The sequence below is a fragment of the Peromyscus eremicus genome, chromosome 6 (assembly GCF_949786415.1).
Source record: "Peromyscus eremicus chromosome 6, PerEre_H2_v1, whole genome shotgun sequence".
NCBI classification, from domain to species: Eukaryota; Metazoa; Chordata; class Mammalia; order Rodentia; family Cricetidae; genus Peromyscus; species Peromyscus eremicus.
In genome coordinates, this window is record NC_081421.1 from 44627902 (window position 1) to 44641110 (window position 13209).

Sequence of the window (13209 nt, forward strand, 5' to 3'; positions counted from 1 at the left end):
CAAAGGCTGATGTAGTCAACAGGTGAGTGGTCACAGTTGTGTTCCAGGAACATGAGAATCTCAGGCAATCACTTCGTACGTACAAAAGCATAAGCATTAGATTCCACTCATAAACTTAAATGTGGTTTCAAACCGTGATGTGAAACAGAAAGTAATATCTAATTTTGTCAAATAATACCAAAAAAGAAAGAAAAAGGAGAAAAATATTGAGAAAAATTCATTCATTAGAAATGTCTGTTTTGAGCATCCCCCTACATCAAAGAAATCTACTAGGTCCTCTGTGAATACAACAATGTATAGCATGATTCCACAAGGAAAATGCTCAAAATCTCATCAGGATTTTTTTCTTAAAGTAGTAGTATACTAGACTTCAGTTTTATTCAAAGGCATTAGAAGAATACTATATTAAGGGTCTGTGGAGGGTGTTTAGAGAGATATATTACTTATAGACAAAACTCAAGGGTTAAATAATTGGCTGAAGGTCACAGAGTCTGCAAGGAGAAGGCCCAGTTTCCCAAGCAGGGCCTGTCTGACTCCAGAGTCCAGTTCTGTCCACCACAACCTGTCTTGTACAGTTCTCTGTGATTCTAATACTGATTTTCCTCTTACTATGACAATCGTATCATATCTGAGATAATTTAGTAAGTCCTGTTATTATTACATTTGGGTGTGGCTAAACAGTAAAATTGTGTAGGGAATTGAGTTGATTTTTTCAAATAATTAAAACATTTTAATTAAATTATTTGGATTTTTATGCAGAGCTTTATTTTCAGGGGCCAGGCTTTTAGTTGAAAGCGTCTTATTAAAATATATACGAGTGTGACTGGCACAAGGAGAGATTATCATTATTTAGGGCATAACTACTTTCCATTTATTTTGCTCTTTCTCATGCTCTTTGTAGATCAGTGGTTCTCAACCTGTGGGTCGTGACCCCTTTCATTGCGTATTAGATATTTACATTATGATTCATAACAGTTGCAAAATCACAGTTACAAAGTAGCAACAAAAATAATTTTATGGTCGGTGCTCACCACAACATGAGGAACTGTATTGAAGGGTGGCAGCATCAGGAAGGTTGAGACACTGGTCTAGACTGACATGCATTGGGCTTTCCTCTCTGAATGCTTCACTGTTCCACTGAATGGAAACTTTCTTCTGAGTCTCATATTTAGATGGACCCTGTGGTGCTTTGAAAGAATATGGCCCCCAAAGGGAATGGCACTATTGGGAGGTGTGGCTTTGGTGGAGCAGTTGTGGCCTTGTTGGAGGAAGTGTGTCACTGTGGAGGTGGGCTTTGAGGTCTCATATATGCTGAAGCCATGCCCAGTGTCTCAGACCACTTCCTGTTGCCTGCTTCTTCAACACCATGTTTGCCTTTATGGTGCCATGTCCCACTATGGTGCTAATGGACTGAACCTCTGAACTGTAAATTAGCCCCCCCCCATTACATGCTTTTCCTTATAAGAGTTGCTGTGGTCATGGCGTCTCTTCACAGCAATAGAAACCCTAACTAAAACAGATCCCAAAATAGTTTCTCTTTCTTTGAATAATATCCCACAACTAATAAGTACATTAAGGCTTCTGATTATACAAGCCTTTCATCATTATTATCCAGCAACTTCTTCTAATGGCTAGCAGATGGGGAGGCCAGCATTTACGGAGGAGCTGAAGGGGGCGGGGGGGGGGGGATGTGTTAGTTTAGTGGGCTGCTGTGACTTTGTGCAGACACAGTTGAGGGAGACTTGAAACAATCTTGGGCTGTTAGACCGGAAACCCTGCTCTATGGTTGATATAATGTTTAACAAGTGCACTGATTCCATATTTTTTATAAGTGAACTAATGGCAGGATACCTAAAGAATAATCTAGATTGCCAATTTGCTACCCAGAATAGATTCATCTGATTTTCTAGTTGCCTTTCAAGGATCTCCCCTTAAGTTAATTGGCAGAAGGCTGCCTTAACTCTTCTGTACTATCCCCCATCCCTCGACTTCTTTAACCATGAGATATGTAGGGCTGGGGCTAGAGAGACGATACAGCAGTTAGAAGGTCTTGTTGCTCTTGCAGAGGACCTAGGTTCAGTTCCCAGCACCCACATGGAAGCTACAACCATCTGTAACTGCAGTTCCAGGGGATCTGGCTTCTTCTTCTCGTCTCCATGGGCACCAGTTGTATATGCAGTGTGCATACATACATGAGGGCAAAATGCCCCTACACATAAAATAAAAATAAAATACTTTTAAGAAGTAAAGGAAGAGATGGGCCATGGGTAAGGTGGCCCAGAGAGTAAAGGCACTTCCACCAAGCCGAATAGATGGCCTGAACTGCAGTCCCTGGGCCCCAGTGCTGGAACCAACTCCTGGAAGTTGTCCTCTAGCCTGCACACATGCACCATGGCTTATGCACACCTACACTTACAGACACACATCACGCTAATAGTAAATTGAACGGTTTTAAAATGAGACACACAGTGTTACTGCACGTTCAACAGGCTGCGCGGCTCCCACTTCGACTTGATCTTTTTAATGAACTTGACTCCAGGTAGGAATCATGGGAGAGCGGTTGCTTCTCTCCCCATAAACTGATGCTCTGTGCCTGGCTCCAAGGCAGACCCTCCTGAACACAGGTTCCTGGTGCCAGGTCAGTATTTTTCTGATTTATTTTACTGTTCACTCCTGGGAAAGAAACTTCTGTCCTTTAACCTTTCAGATGACTAAGCCAAATTTGCCTTTGGTTTGGATGAATAACTATGCAGCTAAGAGGAGGCAGTAAATCTTTGCTATGTGGCTAATAAATAAGACTTTACAATTCCGCATTTGATTTCTTAATGCTCTGAATCTGGAGTTGAAAACAGACTCTCCAGCATCATATAAATGAAATGCCAACTTTATTTAGAATTTTCTGCCAGGTCATATGGTAATTTGACAAGCATTTTGAATAGCTACGAAGGAAACAAAACACTAGCAAGATCTAGTCAAGAAGCTGTGCCATGCCGTTCACCACAATCATTTATAATCAGAAAAGTAAAACTCCAGTCATAGAAGCATGAACGTGTTTTATTAGGTAAAATTTGAATAAACATCTTGATTAATTTATGGTAATTTCACAGATGGGACATTTATTAATTTCTCTGACATGTAATTTAGAAACTTCAGGAGACAGATACTTATCTTGTACATCAAAGAATGGCAGCCTCCCCTGAGGCAGGTTTGTTCTGAACTGTCCTTTAAGTTTGTTTGTTTATTCATTCATTCATTCATTCATTGCTATGTAGCTCTGGCTGGCCTAGAACTCAGAGCAGTCCTTCTGTATCAGCCTCTTGTTTACTGAGATTGCTGTTGAGAGTCAATACAACTGATGGAGTTTTAAAAATTCATTTTATTATGGCTGGAGAGATTAAGAGTATGTGCTGCTCTTGCAGAGAACCTGTTATGGAATATTAGTTGAAGATGTGTTACATTCATTTATGCTGTGGAATAGTTGTTTAATGATGCAAAGATGTGTTACATTCTTTTTTTTTTTTTTTTTTTTTTTTTGGTTTTTCGAGACAGGGTTTCTCTGTGTAGCTTTGCGCCTCTCCTGGAACTCACTTGGTAGCCCAGGCTGGCCTCGAACTCACAGAGATCCGCCTGGCTCTGCCTCCCGAGTGCTGGGATTAAAGGCATGCGCCACCACCGCCCGGCGTGTTACATTCTTTTATGTTGCATTTGTTTAACTCTGTGAAGCTGTGCTACTTTGCCTATCTAAAACACCTGATTGGTTTAATAAAGAGCTTAACCGTCAATAGCGAGGCAGGAGAAAGGATAGGCAGGGCTGGAAGGCAGAGAGAATAAATAGAAGGAGAAATCTGGGAAGAAAGATTAGGGAGTGAGAAAAGGAGATGGAGAGGAGAATGCTGGTGGCCAGCTACCCAGGCACACAGCCAGACATGAAATAAGAAGGAAAGAAAAGATATACAGAAATAGAGAAAAGTAAAAGCCCAGAGGTAAAAGGTAGATGGGATAATATAAGTTAAGAAAAGCTGGCTAGAAATAAGCCAAGCTAAGGCCGGGCATTCATAAGAAAGAATAAGTCTCTGTGTGATTATTGGGAGCTGGGTGGTGGGCCCCCTAAAAGAGCAAAGAGTAAAAAAGATACAACCAACTACAAGAACCCAAGTTGGATTCTTGTCAAGTGGTTCACAGTCACCTGTAACTCTAGCTCCAGGGAGAGCTGGCACCCTGCACTTGTGTGTTCATGCTCACACAGGTAGGCAAGCGTGGTGACTCACACCTGACAATCTGCACACGAGAGACTGAAACAAGAGGACTGAGTGAGCTCAAGGCCAGACCAGCCTCTACAGCAAGTCCCAGGCCAGCCTGGGCTGGAAAACCAAAGGAAAATGAATTAAACATTTTTATTGCCTTTTTATTTATTTATTCATTTGTGTGCACACAAGTATGTGTGCATGTGTGTGGAGGTCAGAGGACAACCTGCAGAAGTCCCTTCTCTCCTTTTACCACATGGGTCCTTGGGCTCCAACTCTGCTTCTTGGGCTTATTAACATCATGTGTCCCGAGCCCCTCAACCATCTCACTGGTCCCTAAATGACTGTTTTAAAAATAAGGTGAAACTTCTTGAGAAATGAGATTAAGTGGGAGTAAATTTAAGCAGCTTAGAAAATTAACATGTGTGTGCATACACATGTATAACCTGTACAAATGTAAACACCATTGCTGTTTGATAGGCTGAGTGTGGTCTACCTCGGTCTCTGTAGAGAAAAGCAAGGGAAAAGAAAAGCAAATTAGTAAAACGATGTTCCTGCCCTCGGACTGCTGATGGACTCATTTCTTGGCAGAGGCTGGTCCACAGGAAGGAGTCCCTGGACTGGAGAACCCAGAATGGGCTGAGTCCAAACTCTGACTCTTGTGATGATGAGTCACCTGATGTCTGTGTATCAGGTCCACACCCATAAAATGGTACTGTGGTATTTTTAAGTTTAGAGGTCTGGGAAGGGCATTTTCTCAAGAGTTCATAGAATGTGTTCTAAGTCCCAGAATGTTATGAGGTTCAACATCTGAGGCAGATGGAGTGATAAAAAGCTGCCTCCCCATTAATATCTTTGAATGGATTTCTTAGGACAGAGCGTTTTCCATACACAGAGCCCGTGTGCTGGCACTCAGGAGAAAAGCTATTGCTGTACTCTAGAGTGAAATAGCATGCCAAGCTCTGTTTCCCTTGCATACAGCCAGCCTTACCTAGTCTATGTGACTACTTATTTCAACCCTTTGGACATTTTACAATTTTATTCACTTGGCTACTTCTGCAGATTTCATAATTTCATGTTGTTTATCTTAACATTGCTTTGGATCCCATCAAGTCCTTAAGAGCAGGCAGAAACACACAGGATTCCATTACACTCAACTCCAGGTTTTTAGCTGATATGACTACAGTTTTCCCCAAACATGTGACTGTCCTGGGAATAGCTTTTCTTTTCTAAGCTATCATTTACGGAGATGTCATCATTAATGTCCTGAGAATCTCCAAAGTAAGCCAAACACAGTAAAGAGTAAATCAAAGCCTCAAAATGTTGAAAATTAGTAGCACATAAAATTATATAATCACTGGGGCTGGGGAGATGACTCAGTGGTTAGAGCACTGGCTGCTCTTCCAGAGGACCCAGGTTCAATTCCCAGAAGCCACATGGCAGCTCACAGCCATATGTAACTCTAGTTTGAGAGGATTCAACACCCTCTTCTGTCCTCCTCAGGTACAAGGCTCACAAGTGTGACCATGATTGTGAAAGAATGTCTTCATTGATGATTGATGTGGGAGGGCACAGTCCACTGTGGAAGGCACTATTTCCTAGGCAGGGGGTTCTGGGATGTATAAGAAAGCCAGCTAAGCATAAGCCAGAGAACAAGCCTCAGAGGGAGCCAGGAAGCAGCGTTCCTTCACGGTTCCCACCCTGGCTTACCGCAGTGATCGACTATGACATGGATATGTAAGCCAAATAAACCCTTTTCTTCCCTGTATTGCTTTGGTCAGACTGTTTGTGTCACAACAACAGAATGAAACTAAAATAATCCAAAATGCCACATAGTTCAACAACAACACCAAAAACAAAAAGAAGAAGAAGAAGAAGAAGAAGAAGAAGAAGAAGAAGAAGAAGAAGAAGAAGAAGAAGAAGAACAACAACAACAACAACAACAACAACAACAACAACAACAAAAAACCCTTCCTGGAAGTTTCCCTGTCTCCTTGCCTGTGGGTGTGGTGATGGTAACCAGGGTTGTTAAGGTCCCTGGTGATGTCTGCAATATTCTGTGAGCATGTTACACTGAAGACACTGTTATACTGTGAGGGACAACAAGGCTACTTCAGTGACAGGCCAGAGGAGGGTCCCTGAGTGGGAGAAACTTCACTTCCAGGCGACAGAAAGCCTCCATGCCTAGGCTAGAGTGAGCACACCGAGGTCCCTGGCCCCACACTTTAAAGAGGCTTACACACACACACACACACACACACACACACACACACACACACACACACACGGGGGGGGGGGGGGGGCTGTTTAAATTTGTTTCCCAGGAGTGCCAGCTTAGAAAAAAGTCACAGCAAGGTCCGTGCCAGAAAGCAGGCAACCAGCCACAAAACCAGGAGTTTTGGAAGAGTGTTTGAGCAGAGTGAACCACATCACACGAAGAAGCTCAGAAGTTGGTCTTTGTTGTGTGGACTGTTTCTAACTTTAGGACACTCAGTCCCAGCAGTTTCACAGCTCAGATGGGCTCCCTACCATTTCTCATTCGCAGAGTGCTCAAAGAGGAACAGGTCTAGGGTGTCAAGACGGAAACAGCAGAGGAGAAACAAGGCACTTAAAGAGGTACACAGATCTGAGTGACTCGCTCCCTTTTCCTTCTTATTCAGACTGTGGCCTCAGCCCCAGTATAGAGCTGCTCGGATTCATGGTGGACCTCCTCTCCTCAGCTAAACATGGCTGGAAACATCCACCATAGAAACACCCAGGGGTGTACGTTTCCATGGTGATTCTAAAGCACATCAGGCTGACAAGCAAGATTAATCACACAGTTCACAGCCCCTCCTTGACACACCAGGGAGCAAAACCTCGCCAGAAACCATCTCTGCAGATGCCTTGATCTTCGACTCTCAGTGTTCAGAGCATGAGAAAACTCATTTCGGTCGTTTATGCCACCCAATCTGTGGTGTTCTGTTGCGGCAAACCCAGTAGACAGTTAACAGAAGGAAAATCCATATATTCTCCAGAAATAAGATGTTTATGGCATTAATTTTTGCTCTTTAAAATGTATCTTATTAAATTCAGTGTGTGTGTGTGTGTGTGTGTGTGTTTGGGCATACATGTGCTACAGCACGTGTGAAAATCAGAGGAAAACTTATAAGCGTCAGTTTTCTCTTTCCAGCTCTTTATGGGTTCTGGGGACCAGACTCAGAAAGCCCAGTCAGGCTTGGCTGTGCTTCTGTCCCCTGAGCCATCTTGCTGGCCCCTAGTTTTAGCTCTTGGTCCTCAGTAACCTAATTTCCGGGTCTATTATTTTTGCAGGAATTATACAAAGCTACTTTGACACTTGCAAGAGTTGACTTGGTTGCTTGTTCTGCCAAGCTGCGGAGACAGCCGCCCTGCGAGTCCTGGAATCGAGGGGGTCACGGCACAAGAGGACCACGCGGAAGAGGGAAAACATGCCGCTTTCCTCAGCTGAGAAGATAGGCTGAATCCGACAGCATCGCCTCCCTCGGCTCCTCCCTTTCTCTCTTCCAAGCTGACAGCTAAAGTAAAGAGGGACAGCCGTAGGGTTCCGTTCCCTGTTTTTGCTGCAACTATTCCAGAAGAGTTCAGGAACAGAGAGTCTAGGGGTCCCTCCAGTGCCATCTGTCTCCGCCTGGCCAGGGCCTGAAGATGGACACCGTGGTCCTGCCACCTAGGGGCTCAGGGCAATGGCGTTGGGGAGCCAGCTTGCTTCTGTTCAGAGAGACTTAATTCAAGTCACTTAATGCCATTATTAAAAATGAGATGATAGCGGAGTGAGAGGGCCCAGCAGGCAAAGTGCTTGCCACCCAAGCCGGATGACATGAATGTGATCCCCAGACCCATATGAAGGAAGCAGGAGAGAACCAACTCCACAAGTTATCCTGTGAGCCCACAGTACCCTGTGGCACAGGCACCCACACTCATCTTACACGAACATGATGCTGGTAATAAATATTTAAATAGAGTGGAGATATGGCTCAGTGGTGAAGAGAGCTTGTTGCTCTTCCAGAAGACCTGGGTTCAATTCCTAGCACGCACCTGGTGGCTCACATCTCTTTGCAACTACAGTCCCAGGGGATCCGACACCCTCTCCGGCTTCTCTGGATACCAGGTATGTAAGTGATACACAGCATACCTATAGGCAAGACATCTATACACATAAAATAATAAAAAATTGAATAAAATTAAAAATAAATAGAATCAAAATGGTGGGAACGAGAATGATAAATATCCAAAACTCACACACACACACACACACACACACACACACAGACGGAGAAAGAGAGAGAAAGAAAGAGAGAGAGAGAGAGAGAGAGAGAGAAAGAGAGAGAGAGAGAGAGAAAGGAGGGATAAGCAATATGGTAAATGTGGCTAAATCTTAGTGAATTTACTAAGTAAAATCATGGCAGTAATGTTTGTTTTATGGGTTAAAACACCAAACTAGCTATGATTAGATAGTAAGGCATTGGTAAAATGCTAACTTGTCCTAGCATCTTTGAAATTTTCTACAAGGGAAGATCATGATTTTCAAACATTAAAGATATTAAATTGTGGTGGTATTCTGTTCCCTGAAATATCGTGCACACTAATAAACTTATCTGGGGTCACAGAACAGAACAGCCACAATATTAAACATAGAGGATAGGCAGTGGTAGCACACACCTTTAATCCTAGCATTCCAGAGGCAGAAATCCCTCTGGATCTCTGTGAGTTCAAGGATACAGCCAAGCATGGTGACACACACCTTTAATCCCAGGGAGTGATGGCAGAAAGCAGAAAGATATATAAGGCGTGAAGACCAGAAACTAAAAGCATTTGGCTGGTTAAGCTTTCAGGCTTTTGAGCAGCAGTTCAGCTGAGATTCATTCTGGATGAGGACTCAGAGGCTTCCAGTCTGAGGAAACAGGATCAGCTGAGAAATTGGCAAGGTGAGGAAGCTGTGGCCTGTTCTGCTTCTCTGATCTTCCAGCATTCACCCCAATAACTGGCACCAGGTTTATTTTCATTAATAAGACCTTTTAGAGATTCGTTCTACATTAAATGCTGAAATTTCTAAGGTGATTGCTGGCTACTATAGCTGCAAAGCAAGGTGCAACAAATATACAGAACATTGTGTGCCTCAGTTTCCCTGAATTGGCCAGAAGTCCACAAGGAGCTCAACTGAATCCTCTGCCCAGAGTCTCCAGGACAGCAGTTGGGGTTTTGGTGTGATTCTCTCTGATTTGTGTTATTGGCAGAATTGTTTCTTGTGGTCCCAAGCAGGAGGCTTCAGCTTATGCTGAAGGGGCTGGTGAGGCTGACCCTCTTCATAGACAACTTACCTTTTCTCAGGCCAGCAGGAAAATCTCTGAATCTTCCTCTAGGGTGCCCCCGTCCTTCGTGGAAGTCACCTGATTAAAACAGGTCCATCCAGAGAATTTCCTTTTTGATTAGCTCAAAACCACCCCGCCCTTCTCTTATAATTTAATCTCAAATATGGCATCTATCACATTCACTGTCCTATCTATCCACACCCATGAGGGGTAGGAAGAAAATTATAATAAAAGGGGAAATAATTACATTAAAAATTGTGTGTGTGTGCATATCAGAGAGGTCATGACGTGCATGTGAGAGGTCAGAGACAACTTACTGGAATACATTCTCTCCCTCAACTGTGTAGATCCCCAGGGATCATGCTAAGGGCAGCAAGCGTCTTTACCCAGTGAGCTTTCTTGTCGTCCCAGAAGATAATTTCAGGGCTACTTGGAGTTCTGTCTACTACAGTTAAAACAAAACAAAACAAACCAGTTTTTTGAGACAGGGTTTCTCTGTGTAGCCCTGACTGTCCTGGGACTTTCTCTGTCGACCAGGCTGGCCTCAAACTCAAAGATCCACCTACCTCTGCCTCTAGAGTTCTGGGACTAAAGGTGTGTACCACCATCATCCAATAGCTACAGTAAATATTTAAAAACTAGAATTAGATTATTCGATTTCCAAACCAGCTGAAGTTTTTTAGAAAGGAATAAGAAAAAGAAGAAAACTGTAATACTTAGGGAAAAAATGTAAGTAGGTAAGGAAGTCAAACAAAAAATATAAAATGATAGACATATGTCATAAATCACAGTTGATGTTAAAATAAAATTTTCTCCAGATGTACCCAAAGACTATCCAAGTACATTTAAGAAATGGTCCGATTCTACACTGTTACCTCAAGATACACCTAAAGAAAAGGACTTTGCAAGTTGAAAGTAAATCAAGCGCATCCTTTTCCGATCTGCCGCCAAGATGGCTGAAGTGCAGCAGAAGAAGTGGACCTTCCGCAAGTTCACCTACCGCGGGGTGGACCTGGACCAACTGCTGGACATGTCCTAGGAGCCGCTGATGCAGGAGTACAGCAGAGGCGAAGCCTGAACCGTGGCCTGCGGCGGAAGCAGCACTCACTACTCAAGTGTCTGAAAAAGGCCAAGAAGGAGGCGCCGCCCATGGAGGAGCCCGAGGTGGTGAAGACCCACCTAAGGGACATGATCATCCTGCACGAGATGGTAGGCAGCATGGAGGGCACGTACAACAGCAAGACCTTCAACTAGGTGGAGATCAAACCAGAGATGATTGGCCACTACCTGGGCGAATTCTCCATCACCTACAAGCTGGGTGAAGCGTGGTCAGCCTGGCATTGGTACCACCCACTCCTCGGGCTTCATCCCCCTCAAGTAGCTGTGGCCAATAAAGATTCATGTTTAAAAAAAAAAAGAAAAGAAAGTAAACCAAGCAAGCAAACAATAACCACATAGCTAAGAAAATTGAATACAGGGCTGGAGAGATGGCTCAGAGGTTAAGAGCACTGGCTGCTCTTCCAGAGGTCCTGAGTTCAATTCCCAGCACCCACATGGTGGCTCACAACCATCTATAATAAGATCTGGTGCCCTCTTCTGGCATACAGGCATACATGCAGAGAGAACACTGTACATAATAAAGAAAATTGAATACCTTAAACCTGTCTCCCAGCACACACTCCTGGGTATGCTTACACAGCAGAGAAACTTGACAGTGTTTAGTAAGGTATATAAACAAGAGTATTAACAACATCATTATTCATAATAGAAAAAAATCTGAAAAGGTTCTTGAATATTCAGTCACATGATGAGTACTTAATGAAGTAACAGTCTAATGTAAAGAAACAAAGTCCGTGTGCAGTATTAGGGATTACTAGAAGGACAATCCCGTTTTATTTTGAGACAAGGTGTTGCTATGTAGCCAGGCTGGCCTTAAATTCTCCAGGACTCTTATCTCAGCCTCCCAAGGGCTCAGATTGCAGGTACACCTGGGTTGCAACTTTGAATCAAAAGAGGAATTGCAGGTGTGTATATTTGTCCTACTTAGCTTTTCTGCTGCTGTGGTAAAACGTTGACCAAAAGCAAGTTGGGGAGGAAAGGGTTTATTTCATCTTATACTACATAGTCTATCATTAAGGGAATTCAGGGAAGGAGTTTGAGGCAGGATCCCGGAGGCAGGAACTGAAGCAGAGACCATGGAGGGATCCTGCTTACTGGCTTGCTTGCTCCCCTACCTTTCTTACACAGCCTTGGAATACCTGCCCAACTACCTACAGTGTGCCGGGCCCTCCTACATCAATTAGCCATTACGAAAATAGTCCACAGACATGCCCATAGGCCAATGAAAGAGGTAATTCCTCAGCTGAAGTTCCCTCTTCCCAGGGGACTCCGATTTGTGTGAAGCTGAGAAAACTAACCGGCATAATATTCATGTAAATTAAAAAAAACAATGAAGAGAAGTAATATATTATTTAAGGACTTATTTTCTGTAGAAAAACTAGCTGGGCATGTTCAGTTCCAGCATTTGGGAGGCAAAGGCAGGTGGACCTCTGTGAGTTCGAAGTCAGCTAGGACTACATAGTATATTTCTTGACAGCCATAGCTAGGCAGTAGATTCTGTCTCAAAAACAAGACAAAACAAAACAAGGTTGGGGGCAGGCTACAACCACAAGGAGAAAGTGATTAACCCTGGCTTCAGGCTAATTGTGAGGCAACTGAGTGAACAGAGGGATGCTGGCATGCAGGGCCATAGAGAGGTTGGTGGTGGTGTTAATAGTCTAACTCTTTTTCTGACTGACATGCAATACATATGTACACACACTTTGTAGTTTAGATAAGAAATGTCAGCCGGGCGGTGGTGGCCCACGCCTTTAATCCCAGCACTCGGGAGGCAGAGCCAGGCGGATCTTTGTGAGTTCCAGGCCAGCCTGGTCTCCAAAGCGAGTTCCAGGAAAGGCGCAAAGCTACACAGAGAAACCCTGTCTCGAAAAAAAAAAAAAAAAAAAGAAGTGTCCCCCCAGAGGCTCATGTAGAGACATGAATAGAATAGATAGAATCATGTTGAGACAGGATTCTCTAAATAGCCCTGGCTATCCTAGAACTCACTATGCAGATCACGTTAACTTCGAACCCACAGAGATCTGCCCATCTCTGCCTCCGCCAACTTTTTTGTTGTTGTTGTTACAAAATCCCAAAACACAGACAAAGCAAAGGAAAAAAACTGTCTTGTAAAGAAACCTCTCCCAAGGGTAAATATCCTTATGAATTTCATGTATATGTTTTTAAATGTGCACTAGGCTTTAGTGTCTATATATATATATAGTTTATTTTTATGGGAGGTGTAAGTTAGCACACGTGACATTACTGTCTGCATTTTGCAGTTTCTTTCCCCCCTTCCTAGTACCTTCTAGCAAGGTCTCCACATAAGCGCATGGCCATCGACCCGGTTTGTTTTTGTTTTTGTTTTAAAGTCATTTCACAGCATGATATGACTGGGAACATTATTTTACTTGACTCTTCGCATGAGGCAGAAGAAGAAGTGAGGTCATGTAATAGGAACAAATTTAGATTCTTGGTCGCTTGTCACAGAAATTTTATTTTCACGGTCCTGCAGCCTGTCCCTTGTGAGCTGATTG

The 13209-nt window shown here is 43.4% G+C and overlaps 1 pseudogene; it reads left to right on the forward strand.

The window, feature by feature from the left end:
- Window positions 1-10526: 10526 nt before the first annotated feature.
- On the forward strand, window positions 10527-10955 carry LOC131912435 (small ribosomal subunit protein uS19-like; annotated as a pseudogene).
- The last annotated feature ends 2254 nt before the right edge of the window (window positions 10956-13209 follow it).